Genomic DNA, 12,127 nt, shown 5'->3' on the forward strand with positions numbered 1-12,127 from the left:
GCTGAATGAAATAAAAGACACAAATAAATGGAAAGACACCCTAGTCATGGAAAGACTTAGTATTTTAAGAATGTCCATACTACCCAAAGCAATTTACAGATTCAACGCAATCCCTACCAAAATCCCAAGAGCGCTTTTTTACAGAAATAGAAAAATTCATCATAAAATTCAACAGCCTCCAAATAACTAAAACAATTTAGGAAAAAGGGAACAAAGTTGGAGGAATCACATTTCCTGACTTCAAAACATATCACAAAGCTACAGTAATCAAAACAGTGTAAAACGGGCATAAAACCAGACATACAGACCAATGGAATAGAATGGAGAGGCCAGAAATAAACCCTCACACACACACATTCAAATAATTTTTGACAACGGTGCTAAGACCACTCAATAGGGAAAGAACAGTCTCTTCAACAAATGGTACTAGGAAAACTGGATATATACATGCAAAACAGTGAAGTCGGAGCATTCACTATCTCACAATATATACAAAAATTAATTCAAACGGATCAAAGACCTAAATGTTAAGACCTAAAACTATAAAACTCCTAGAAGAAAACAGGGAAGGCTTCATGACACAGGACTTGGCAATGATCTCTTGGATATGACACCGAAAATATAGGGTAACAAAAGCAAAAATAGACAAACGGGACTACATCAAAGGACACAATCAACAGAGTGAAAAGGCAACCTACAGAATGGGAGAAATATGTACAAACCATGTATCTGATAAGAGGTTAGTATTCAGAATAGATAAAAAATTCCTACAACTCAGCAACAAAAATGCAAATAACCCAAATAAAAAATAGGCAAAAGACTTGAATCAAAACCACAATGAGGTATCATTTCACACCCTTTGGGATGCCTACTATCAAAAAGATGCACAATAACAAGTGTCTGTAAGGATATGGAAAAATTGAACATTTGTGCACTGTTGGTAGGATTGTAACATTATGTAACTACTATGGAAAACGGCAAGGAGGTTCCTCAAAATTTTTTCAACAGAACTGCCATATGATCCAGAAATCCCCAGGTATATATCCAAAACAACTGAAGGCTGGGTCTCAAAGAGAGTTGCACACCCACATTCATAGCAGCACTATTCACAATAGCCAAGAGGTAGAAGCAGATCACATGTCCATCAACAACTGAATAGATAAACAAAATACAATGTATACATATAATGGAATATTACTCATCCTTAACAAGGAAGTCTTGTCACATGCTACAACATGGATGAAACTTCAGGACATTATGATAAATGAAATAAGCCAGTCAGTCACAAAAAGACAAATACTGTATGATTCTACTTACATGAGGTATCTAAAGTAGTAAAGTCATAGAAACAGAAAGTAGAATGGTGGTTAATAAGGCATGAAGGGAGGGGAAAAGGGAGAGTTGTTTAATGGGTATAGTTTCAGATCTGCTAGACAAAAAAGTCCCAGAGATCTGTTTCACAATAATGTCAATTTACTTAACACTGCTGAACTGTCCACCTAAAAATGATTAGATGGCAAATTTTATGGGTTTTTTACCACAATAAAAAAATTAAATGTAAACCCCCTTTTATCAAGCAAGCTTCCCTCATATCATATAGACTCACAAGATTTTGTCAATCACCAATCACTGGAGAACACCTTCCTACTGAACAAGCATACTTAACTAATATCTTTTGAAATGTAATTTTATAAACTAAGACACTGATAATTGGTATCTATACTCTATTTTGACAAAACAGATTTTTTTTGTCTATTTAATACGGTGAAAATGAACCAAAGCTTATGTAACTGTGTGGCAAAAGATCCAGAGATATCTAGCTTTTCCAAAAAACAAACAAATAAACAAACAAACAAAACCAACAACCACCACCACAAAAAAAAAAAAAAAAGCAGCACTTGAACAATGCAAGCTAATCCCAGCTACATTTTTAAAGTTACTCACCACAGGTTACTCATCACAGGGTATGAAAAACTACCACTGAAACCCATTTAATGTTCAACATTGCTCTCCCTTGTTTAAAATTTGATGGTACAAGTCTCAGTTACCAGTAAGAGAACAGAACACAACCTAAAGCTGGAAAAAGGCAACAAGAACTTTCTAGCAGCAATTCAGGCAAGCTGCAGTCAAAGGCTAGCATGCTAGAATGGCATCATGTGATGTTACTAGGAATTAAGAGTTACTGATCCCTAAAATGCAGCATGTGATTCTATTTACACTTGGGGAAAAGATTATTAGCATACATTGTAAGGATAATTCAGTAAGAAGAGATATCATGTTACATATATGTATAGTTAGATTACTGGTACTAGATATTACGAGGGGCCCCCACATTTTGCCCTGTAACCTTTTCCATTGTCAGTGCCTTTTATATACCCATGAATGTACTTCATCCACTTTTGTACACCATCCAATGGAGACGGCATACAGAAAACTCTGAATTCAAGCTCTAAACTGAATTTTTAACTTTCCTAGAGCACTAAGACCAAAAGACTACATTATTTCTAAACCACTAAAAGTATATTAACACACACTGCAAAACATCCCCAAAAAGATTATCTAAATGCTAAGAAAGGAAGCAAAATAATGATTCAGCAAACATTTAATGTTAAGACCAATATATTATTAAAAACAAATACAAGTATGTACTAGAACTAATGTTTATATGTGTTAGGTATATTTGAAAGCATACTGCAGAGAACCTGAAACTGCTATCTTAAATTGGATAGGTTTAGTTATTGCAACTTTGCTTTTAAGACATTATTTGTTGTACCAATGATTTATCTGCTAAGTCATTAGTCAGGAAAGACATTTCTCAATTAGAAAGTTATTTCTATAGAAAAACGTGCTGTAATGATCCACTTCACAAAAAGGTTTCTGCCAAATAACGTAGCAAAATCCGAGAACATGTATGAGGGCATTCTTCATATTCAAGTGTCTCCCATTTTATTCTATGATTACTTTGGCAAAAATGCTCAAAATGCCCTTTTCATCAAGAAAAGCAATCTCTCTACCATCAGCAATTATACTCGGCTTTCTTCATTATTATATTCCAAACAAGGAAAAAAGTTTCCTTCTCCAACTGCTTCTTGTAAATTATTCTGTTAATGTTTGCCAATTATCCCACTCACATCATTTTACCTGAAATTTTACTTCATTATGTGTTGTCCCCTCACCCCCCGCAATATTTCCTGCATCAACTGCTTTGGCTAGCAATAACAACTTATTCAATTATATTTCACCTGTCTTTTTCTTTCTAAAGTTTACAGAGTAACAAGCAGTTTCTCCACTGCTGAAGTGGCTATATAATCATTAACACAGTTCCTAGTGAACCTACCTCACTAATTCATATTGATCATAACTTGTAGATCATGAAATAATTCAAAAGTCAGTGTGGCATATTCACTCTCACACCATGAAACACATCACCAACACAACTCTTAACATCTGTTAGGTCTGGCACTTAATATCAATGTTTACAACAAATTGTGTTGATTAGTGTGCTACTTTCAAGACGTGGTATAAAATAAAACATTTTTTAAAAGTTTTATTTTACTTAATAGTTTTGTTTGTTGCAGTACTGATTGTTCTGAAGTTATTTTCTTTTTACTATATGATAGCTATAAGTGATCATGTTAATGACATTTAAGAATCAAGAATTTAAGTGAGAAAAAAATAATTATCAAAAAAACTTTAATAAAACTGAATTAAAGGAAATGCAAATAAAAACCACAATGAGATATCACTATACCTGTCAGAATGGCCACAATAAAAAGTAGTGACAAAACCAAATGATAGCAAAGATGCAAAGAAACCGATTCTCATATATTACTACTGGTGGAAATGTAAAATAGTACAGTCACTCTGGTAAAGAGTCCAGAATTTTCTTCTAAAAACCATAAACACTCACCACCAAAAAAAAAAAAAATCATAATTATGCAATGGGATAGAATGCTAGCTCAGGTTATTGTGGTAATCATACTGCAATATATAAATGTATCAAATCAACATGTACAACTTAAACTTGTTACATGGAAATTATATCTCAATAAATAAATTTAATTTAAAAACCATACACATATTTGCCATAAGAACCAGCAATCTTACTCTTGAGCATTTACCCAGAGAAATAAAAATATATGTCCACAAAAAAATGCACACAAGAATGTTCACACGTCTACGGCCATGCCACCCTGAACAAGCCTGATCCCATCTGATCTCAGAAGCTAAGCAGGGTCGGGCCTGGTTAGTACTTGGATGGGAGACCACCTAGGAAGACCAAGTGCTGTAGGCATAAAAAATTAAAAAAGCATAAGGGACTGTAAGCTGACAAGGTCCTTACAATCTGTGAGGTCAACCAAGGGTTGCCTCGCCTAAAAAAAAGAAAAAGAAAAAAGAAAAAGAAAAAAAGAATGTTCACAGAAGTTGCTGGTATTAGCCAGAATCTATAAACAACTCTTGTTATAGGTTGAATTACGTCACCTCAAAATTCATATTTTGAAGTCCTAGCCCCAAGCATCTTGGAATGTAACCTTATTTGGAGTTAGAGTCTTTACAGAGAAGTCATTAAGTTAAAATGAGGTTGTTAATATGGGTCCTAATCCTATAAGAGGAAACTTGGTGACAGGCATACACACAACACAGAGAGAACATCATGTGAAGATGAAGGCAGAGACCAGGGTGATGCTTCTATAAACCAAGAACACCAAAGACTGCCAGCAAACCACCAGAAGATAGGGAAGAGGCATGCAATCAATTCTCACAGCCTACGGAAGGAGCCAACCCTGCTGACACCTTGGTCTTGGATGTCTAGCCTCCCAAACTGTGAAACAGTTCCTGTTGTTTAAGCCACCCAGTTTGTGGTACTTTGTTATGGCAGCTCTAGCAAACTAATACAAATCCAAATTTCAATGAGTGAATGGTTAAAAAAAGTGTGGCACGTCCATACTATGGAATACAACTCAGCAATACAAAGGAATTAACTGTTGGAATGCAAAAACTTGGATGTATTGCAAGGGAATTATTTGAGTGGGAAAAAAGCCAATCTCAACAGGTTATTTACCATATGATATCCATTTATATAATAGCCTCCAAAATGACAAAAGTAAGGAGAACAGATTAGTGGTTGCCGGAGATTAGGGACAGAATAGAGGAAGGTGAGGGAGGAGGATGAGTCTAACTATAAACAAGTAGCAGGAGAGGTCTTTGTGATAATGGAACAGTTCTGTATCTTGGTAGTGGTGGTTAAAACCATCCATACATGAGATAAAATTGCACAGAATTATAAATACTGTCACACAAATGAATGCATGTGTAACTGCAAAATCTGAATAAACTCTGTGGATTGCACCAGTGTCAATTTACTGGTCTTAATATTGTACTAAAGTTATGCAAGAAAGGAAATTAGGTGAAGGGTATATATGACCCCCCCCCTTTATTTTGCTCCTCCTTGTGAATCTAGTATTATACCAAAGTAAAACTTTAAAATATCTAATCAAAATTCTAGCAAGGTTTTCTTTTTTTATTCAACAAACTGATTCTCAGGTGAAAAGACAAAGGAATTAGAATAGGCAAAACAATTTTGAAAAAGAACAAATTAGGAGGACTCACACTATACATTATATCAAGGCTTACGATAAAGCTACAGTAATCAAGACAGTGTGAATGGTGATTAAGACAGATCAAAGGAAGAGACCTGAAACAGACCCACACACATTTAGTTACTTGGTTTTTGATAAAGATACCAAGGCACTTCAATGTGTAAGAAACAGTCTTTTCAAACAATTGGATATCCATACGCCAAAAAAGTTCCTTAATCCATTCTTTATATCATATGCAAAAATTAAGTCAAAAGGAATGCTAGACTAACATGTAAAAACTTAAAACTATAAAACTTCTAGGTGGCTTTATATGTAATCACCAAGAGATGGAAAACAACCCAAATGTCCTTCAACTGGTGAATGGATATGCAAATTATGTTAAGCCACACAATGGAATACGACTCAGTAATAAAAAGGAACAAATATCTGACACACATGACTAGGCTGAATCTCAAATGCATTATGCTAAGTGAAAGAAGCCAGACTTAATAGGCTACTTATTGTTATGATTCCATTATATGACCCATGAATGGAAAACAGATCAATGGTTGCCAGGGGCTCAGGTTGGGGAGAAAGACTGATTACACCAAGGAGAACTGGAGGAATTTGTAGAAGGGGATATTGGAACTGTAACATATCTTGATTGTGATGATGGTTCTACAACTATTTGTCAAAGTTCACAGAACTGTATACTTAAAACAAGTGAATTGGACTTTATGTAAATGATATCTTAATTTAAAAATTTTAAAACTGAGTCCATTGGTGGTATTCCCCCACAATCACCCAAATGCTTTCTTCTCATTTTTTCAACATCTACACTGGAACTCCCAAACTATGTTTTAGCCACTTGAGCAATATTTAATTCCATGTTGCTCTGGCCATTTTAATCAACACATAAGCATCCTTCATGCCAACTAACTTGTGATTGATGATTTTGACCAAAGGCCATATACATTTGCAATTTTAACAAATAATATCAAAACTGGCCTCCATGGACAAAGTTTATACCAATTTGTACTCCCACCAGCAATCTATCTATGGATCTGTTTTTGTACATTCACTAACAGCACTGTCAAGACTTTCAAATTTTTGCCAATCTAAGGTGAAAAATGGTTAATTCAGGGTATAGGTGAATCTCCCTAAATGAAGTTCCACTTCATAAACTCAGGAACCAAACATACATTTTCAATAAATCCCTGTTATTCAAAACTCAAAAACCGTGATTAGAATAATTATCTGAACTCTTGCTAATGAATATCAGGAACCAAATAGGTCTGGCTAAGAAGGGATAACTTGTAGTTTTAATTTGCTTTCTTCTTATTTCTTTATGTTTAAGAGTCATTCCTAGCATCTTTTCCATATACTTTCTGCTTATGTTATTTGCTCATTTTCCTAACAGGCTGATGATGTCTTCCTTGCTGACTTCAAAATGCTCTTTATGTATTAGGATAGACTTTCAAGCTTGATAAGCCAAAGATTCTCTCTGCTGCTTCCATAGAAGCAATTATTTCCTGCTAATATGGCATCTTTGTGCAAATAGTTAAGTTCAGCCCTACTATCTCTCCTAGTTTGACTAAACCTTGTCCTCAGGGCTTTTACAGCCTGCTTACCTTGTTATCTGCCTCCATTGCCACACACAAAGGATATTATCTTTTAGACTTCAGATTTCTGAGATTAGCCATCCTGTGCTAGCTTACTACTCTCCATGCTTCTCTGATACACTACCTACCCCCTCTTAAACATATTTTATAATCTACGCGTTTCATCTGTCTCCAAGTATGCTTTTTAAAAAAAAATAGTTCAGAGGTTTTTTTTCCCTGCTCACTTTGTTATTTCTGTATCACACACAAGAAGAAAAATGCCCACACACCATCATGGTAAGACCAGAAATCTGATATTGCAAATACTTAAGCAAGTAATGTCATGAAATGGTTTCTTCAGCATTATCAACTTCTCCTAAACACTCGTCTACACTGAATATTTAAAGGGTCAAGAGACTTGCCCAAGGTCACACAACTAGTAAGAGGCAAAAATCTCATCTTGAACCTGTCTTAGGCATATTTGCTTCATATAAATGGATATCTTGTTGGGATAATCCACATCAGCTCTTCAGAACATAAATGAAATTATGCCCTTAAAGTCTTCTGAATCAGTCAAATTCAAGTATAAGACAGGTATGTTTCCTGCAACTGTATTTAGTAAATGTCTGAAACTATCACATAGAAACCCCTGATATATATACCTTGTTCAATACATACAATAAAAACAAGTTTCTTCACAACTGTGTACACAAAATAATCTCTAGCAAAATCTTGAGCAGCAGAAAATCCCTAACAACTGCACTTTACCAGCACTTTTATTATAAGTATTTGTTGCCTACAATTGTGCTTCCCTGAAGGAAAGTAGTAGCTCCACCATATACAGGCAGGTGATCACTTAATAAAAATGGAAAATTCTATCTATAAGAGTGGCTCTCTTAAATTCCAGTGTGCATAAGAATTATAGAAAATACTTGCTAAAATGCACAGTTACATAACCCACACATGGGGACTCATTCAGTAGATCTGTATGCAAGTCTCAGGTATCTGTATTACTCACAAATCCCATGTTGGTGGGTCTATACTCCACTTTAAGAAAAGCTGCTGTAAGTCATGGAATCAGCAACCTCAGAATTACAGGATGACCCAGTTTTAGAGACAGAGAAGGCATGAGTAGCTAGGGAACAGAAGCAAACAAACTTCTCCCTGCCTGCCTTGGGCTACTCATCTGAACCTAATTCTCTCAAATGCCAGAAACCCACAGCTCAATGATGTATTTCCCCAAAACGTTCTTAAGAAGTTTCCCAGAGTCTAAGCTACCAACCAACAGTCACCACACCACTCATTTCCACAAGAAACAAATATCTCTTTCCTAAAAGATAACTGCTCAAGTTGAAGCTAACTAATATGGAAAATCTCCAGGAAGTTTATTCTATATAGACTTCTACTTGCCACTGGGATCTTCCTCTTTCTAATTCCTATCCAGGAGCTGCCAATTTCTAGGAAGTATGAATAACCTAGGACTAAAGCTTACTCGACTGGAAAAAAGCATCAGATAAAGAGAGTTTTCTTAAAGTTTAAGAAAACTGCAAGATAACCTTTTTGGGTGCTTGTTATATTTTAACACCATCAAGCACCTTGGCAATCCCAATGAGATCCTGCAGAGACCAAAACTCAATCTTTTGTAATTAATGAAACTGAACCAATGGCTCCAACTACAATGCTCATCTCATTATTCCATGAAAGGTGCTCATTCCCATCTCTGCTTTTCCAGTCTGTAACCATAACCGCCCCTTTTACTCAACCTAATTCTTTAAGGCCCAATTAAAATTCTAGCTTCTAAGATCAGCTCCTGGTATCTTCCCAACCTAACTCACCCCTCCCCACCTTGCCCTATCCCTAAATCCATTGCCTGACTGCCCTTTTCTGTTTACCTAGCATTTATTTCAACCTTTGAACAATAAATTATTCTAATACTCATAATAATTATCCCTGTTCCATGAAATTCTCTCTACTCCAGTCTTTAATGAATTGCTCCTTTCAATTGTAATATACTTATAGTCAAATGCACAAAATCTCAAGCCAAATGCTAAGCATCTCTGTACTAGCAATGTGATAGCCCTGATGTTAAAAATAATAGGCACAGTTTTCAAAATGTGAAAAAAGGTTAAAAATGAATAAAACATTAGCTCCATTTAAAGACCTTAATGCTGAAGTCTTTAAGGGGTTAAAGGTGCTCATGTCTGCACCTTACTCTGAAATGCACCTAAAAAGTGGATAATTGAAGTCTACGGCCATGCTACCCTGAACAAGCTCAATCCCATCTGGTCTTGGAAGCTAGGCAGGGTTGGGCCTGGTTAGTACTTGGATGGGAGACCACCCAGGAAGACCAGGTGCTGTAGGCATAAGAAATAAAAAATAAGGGATTGTAAACTGACAAGGTCCTTGCCATCTGTGAGGTCAACCAAGGGCTGCCTCGCCTAAAAAAAAATAAAAATAAAAAGTGGATGATTGATGGATAAAAAGGAGTGATAGCCAGATGGATGGATATTTGACAAAGCAAATATAACGAAATGTTAAAGGCAGAATCTAGGTGGTGGGTACATGGGTAATCACTGTACAATTATGTATGTTGGAAACTTTTCATAATAAAATGTTGGGGGAAATTTATAAAATATATTTGTGTCCTCCCCAATGAGCTTACAGTAGTAAAGTTGTCACATAAGCAATTACAATTAATACCATGAAAGTACACTGGCATAAATATGCATAGGAAGTCCCAGGGCACAGAGAAATGTCTCTTAACTGGGAAAGGGGAGTTCGGGTATGATTTCCAAGTGACCCCCATCTAAATCCGGAAGGACATGTACAGTTATACTGGCAAGTGGGTGCATGAGTATTCTAGACATCAGAAATGGCTCAAGCAAAGAAACATATAGCCATCAAGCAGCTTGGTATGTTAAGAGAACTAAGAGTAGTTGGATACTACTGCAATATATGAGGAAAGGAAAGGTGGGGTTGGGGAGGTTGGCTGGTTTGGAATGCCCTGATAAACTCCTACTGAACCTCAATCACTACCTCCTTTTTGTAAGGAACATTCCCTAAATTCTCCCAGATAATTACTACCTCTTTTTGTTTACTTTAAACAAGCTTCCATCATTACAATAATGATCTTGTATATTAATGTTTTTGTTTCCTTACATACCTTCTGTATTAAGACTATGGATAAAAACTGCATCTTATTACACAATTCACTCTGAAAAGACACCATTATAATAAATTGTATTCTTTTGACATAAAGTATGCCCTAAATCACATCTCTGTGAACTTCCCACACAAGAAATGTCTAGGCTAACTTAGTAGAAAAATAATTTCTGTAAGAAAAAAGACTAAATTACAAGTATATCCAGAAAAAAATTGCAGTTTAAAAAGCCATGGGAATTCTTAGATTCATAAATACAAAGTTTATACTGCTAAAAACTGTGCTGATATTATAAAATGTAAGACAGTATCAAGAACAAGTTACAGACCAATAAATATAAATTTGATCCAATTCATTTATGCTTAGAAATTGTCTAGAAGGATAAAAAGAAACTATCAGCAGTGGTTACTTTTCAAAATTGGGAATGGAGGGATTGTAATATTTCACCTTACGCCCCTTCTGGACTGCATTTTTACCAAGGGCAGTAATCATTATTTTTATACAAGTAATAATAAAGTTCTTCCTTCTTTTGAAACGGCTTGCATCAAACATTTTTTAAATCCTTTGAAGACATGGAGACCATGCTACAGAACCCACAAGTTTTCCGGATACGGCTTCTATAAAATACACAAGCAAGAAAGGCAAACATTCCAAGGAATACAGTACAGGTAATTCTCAACGGTTTCACTTACAGACTACTCTCTGCAGATTAATTTAAAACAAATGGCACAAGGACATGGCAGGGGTAAGAAGAGAAAGGTAGAAGGAAGAATGAAGAGAGAGTGGGAGAGAGGGAGGGAGGGAGGGAGGGGAGGAGAGAGAGACAGAGAATGAAAATATGAATCAATTTAACAGTACCCTTCACTGGAACTGAAACGACTGAAAATGTACTCTGGTAAGTTTTCAACCCACCAAGACCATCATACCATTTACCCAGGCAAATTCTTTCTAACAAGCTTCTTTTAAAATCAGAATATAAATGAGAGATGCAAGAATCAATGGTACACTGTGTCTTGTAGTACTCACAGATGAATGGAAAAAAGAGGACTCAAACCAACACCAAAACCAGTCTTTTTAATGGAAGCAATGAAACAGAAAAGAACACACATACCATAAAATATATCAACCGTAAAATATGATGTAATTCAGAAGGCAGAGAGCTGTAAAGTATTTGCTTTGCTGATCAACAAGACAAGCTACATAAAAAGCAATGGGCATAGAAGATTACAATGGGACATTTATCTGGGGCTTAAAAACATGCTTCTTTCATGTCGCCAACAAGTTGAAGATTCTTAAATCAATTAAGGTGCAAAAACAGTTATATAATATATAGGTCTATTTATTGTGGCTATAATTTTTAAAGAAGAAGAAAAGAATAACATTAAAATCCCATGGTAAAATGCAATGGGTTGAATGATAATGTGTGTTCAGAGTTTACTAAAAGAATAAACAGCCAGTAGTTGAGACTATTAAAGTCCACCCGAAGTAAGAAACAATACTCGACCATGTCATCTAGGTCAAACACTCTGAGCACTTTAAAGACAATGTTCTTCAGTGCATACTACACAGGAAGCACATGACCTTGGTTCCCACAAAATTACATGCGAAATTACCTTTAAAGAACTCAGAACAATCACATAGCATCCATTACCTTGATAAATCACTTAGTTTCATTTTTCACCCCAGGCTTTATCCCTATGTGCATGCATGGATGCCCACGTGTCAATTTTCAAAACTATAACCAATAAATGAATACTTATTGTGCATAATTTTTCATCTCTACCTGC

General features: G+C 35.5%; 1 protein-coding gene, 1 non-coding gene and 1 pseudogene across 9 annotated transcripts in view; 2 read left to right on the forward strand and 1 right to left on the reverse strand.

The window, feature by feature from the left end:
* The window catches only part of STAG2 (stromal antigen 2), a 119,502-nt gene that overhangs the window by 84,891 nt on the left and 22,484 nt on the right, over nucleotides 1-12,127 (reverse strand). The gene's annotated exons all lie outside the window — the stretch shown is intronic.
* On the forward strand, nucleotides 4,176-4,294 carry LOC111730771. Its single transcript, XR_002776818.1, has one exon. It is a non-coding gene; the product is annotated as a 5S ribosomal RNA (ribosomal RNA).
* LOC111730807 lies at nucleotides 9,425-9,543 on the forward strand (annotated as a pseudogene).

The sequence above is a fragment of the Pteropus vampyrus genome, unplaced genomic scaffold, assembly GCF_000151845.1.
Source record: "Pteropus vampyrus isolate Shadow unplaced genomic scaffold, Pvam_2.0 Scaffold335, whole genome shotgun sequence".
NCBI classification, from domain to species: Eukaryota; Metazoa; Chordata; class Mammalia; order Chiroptera; family Pteropodidae; genus Pteropus; species Pteropus vampyrus.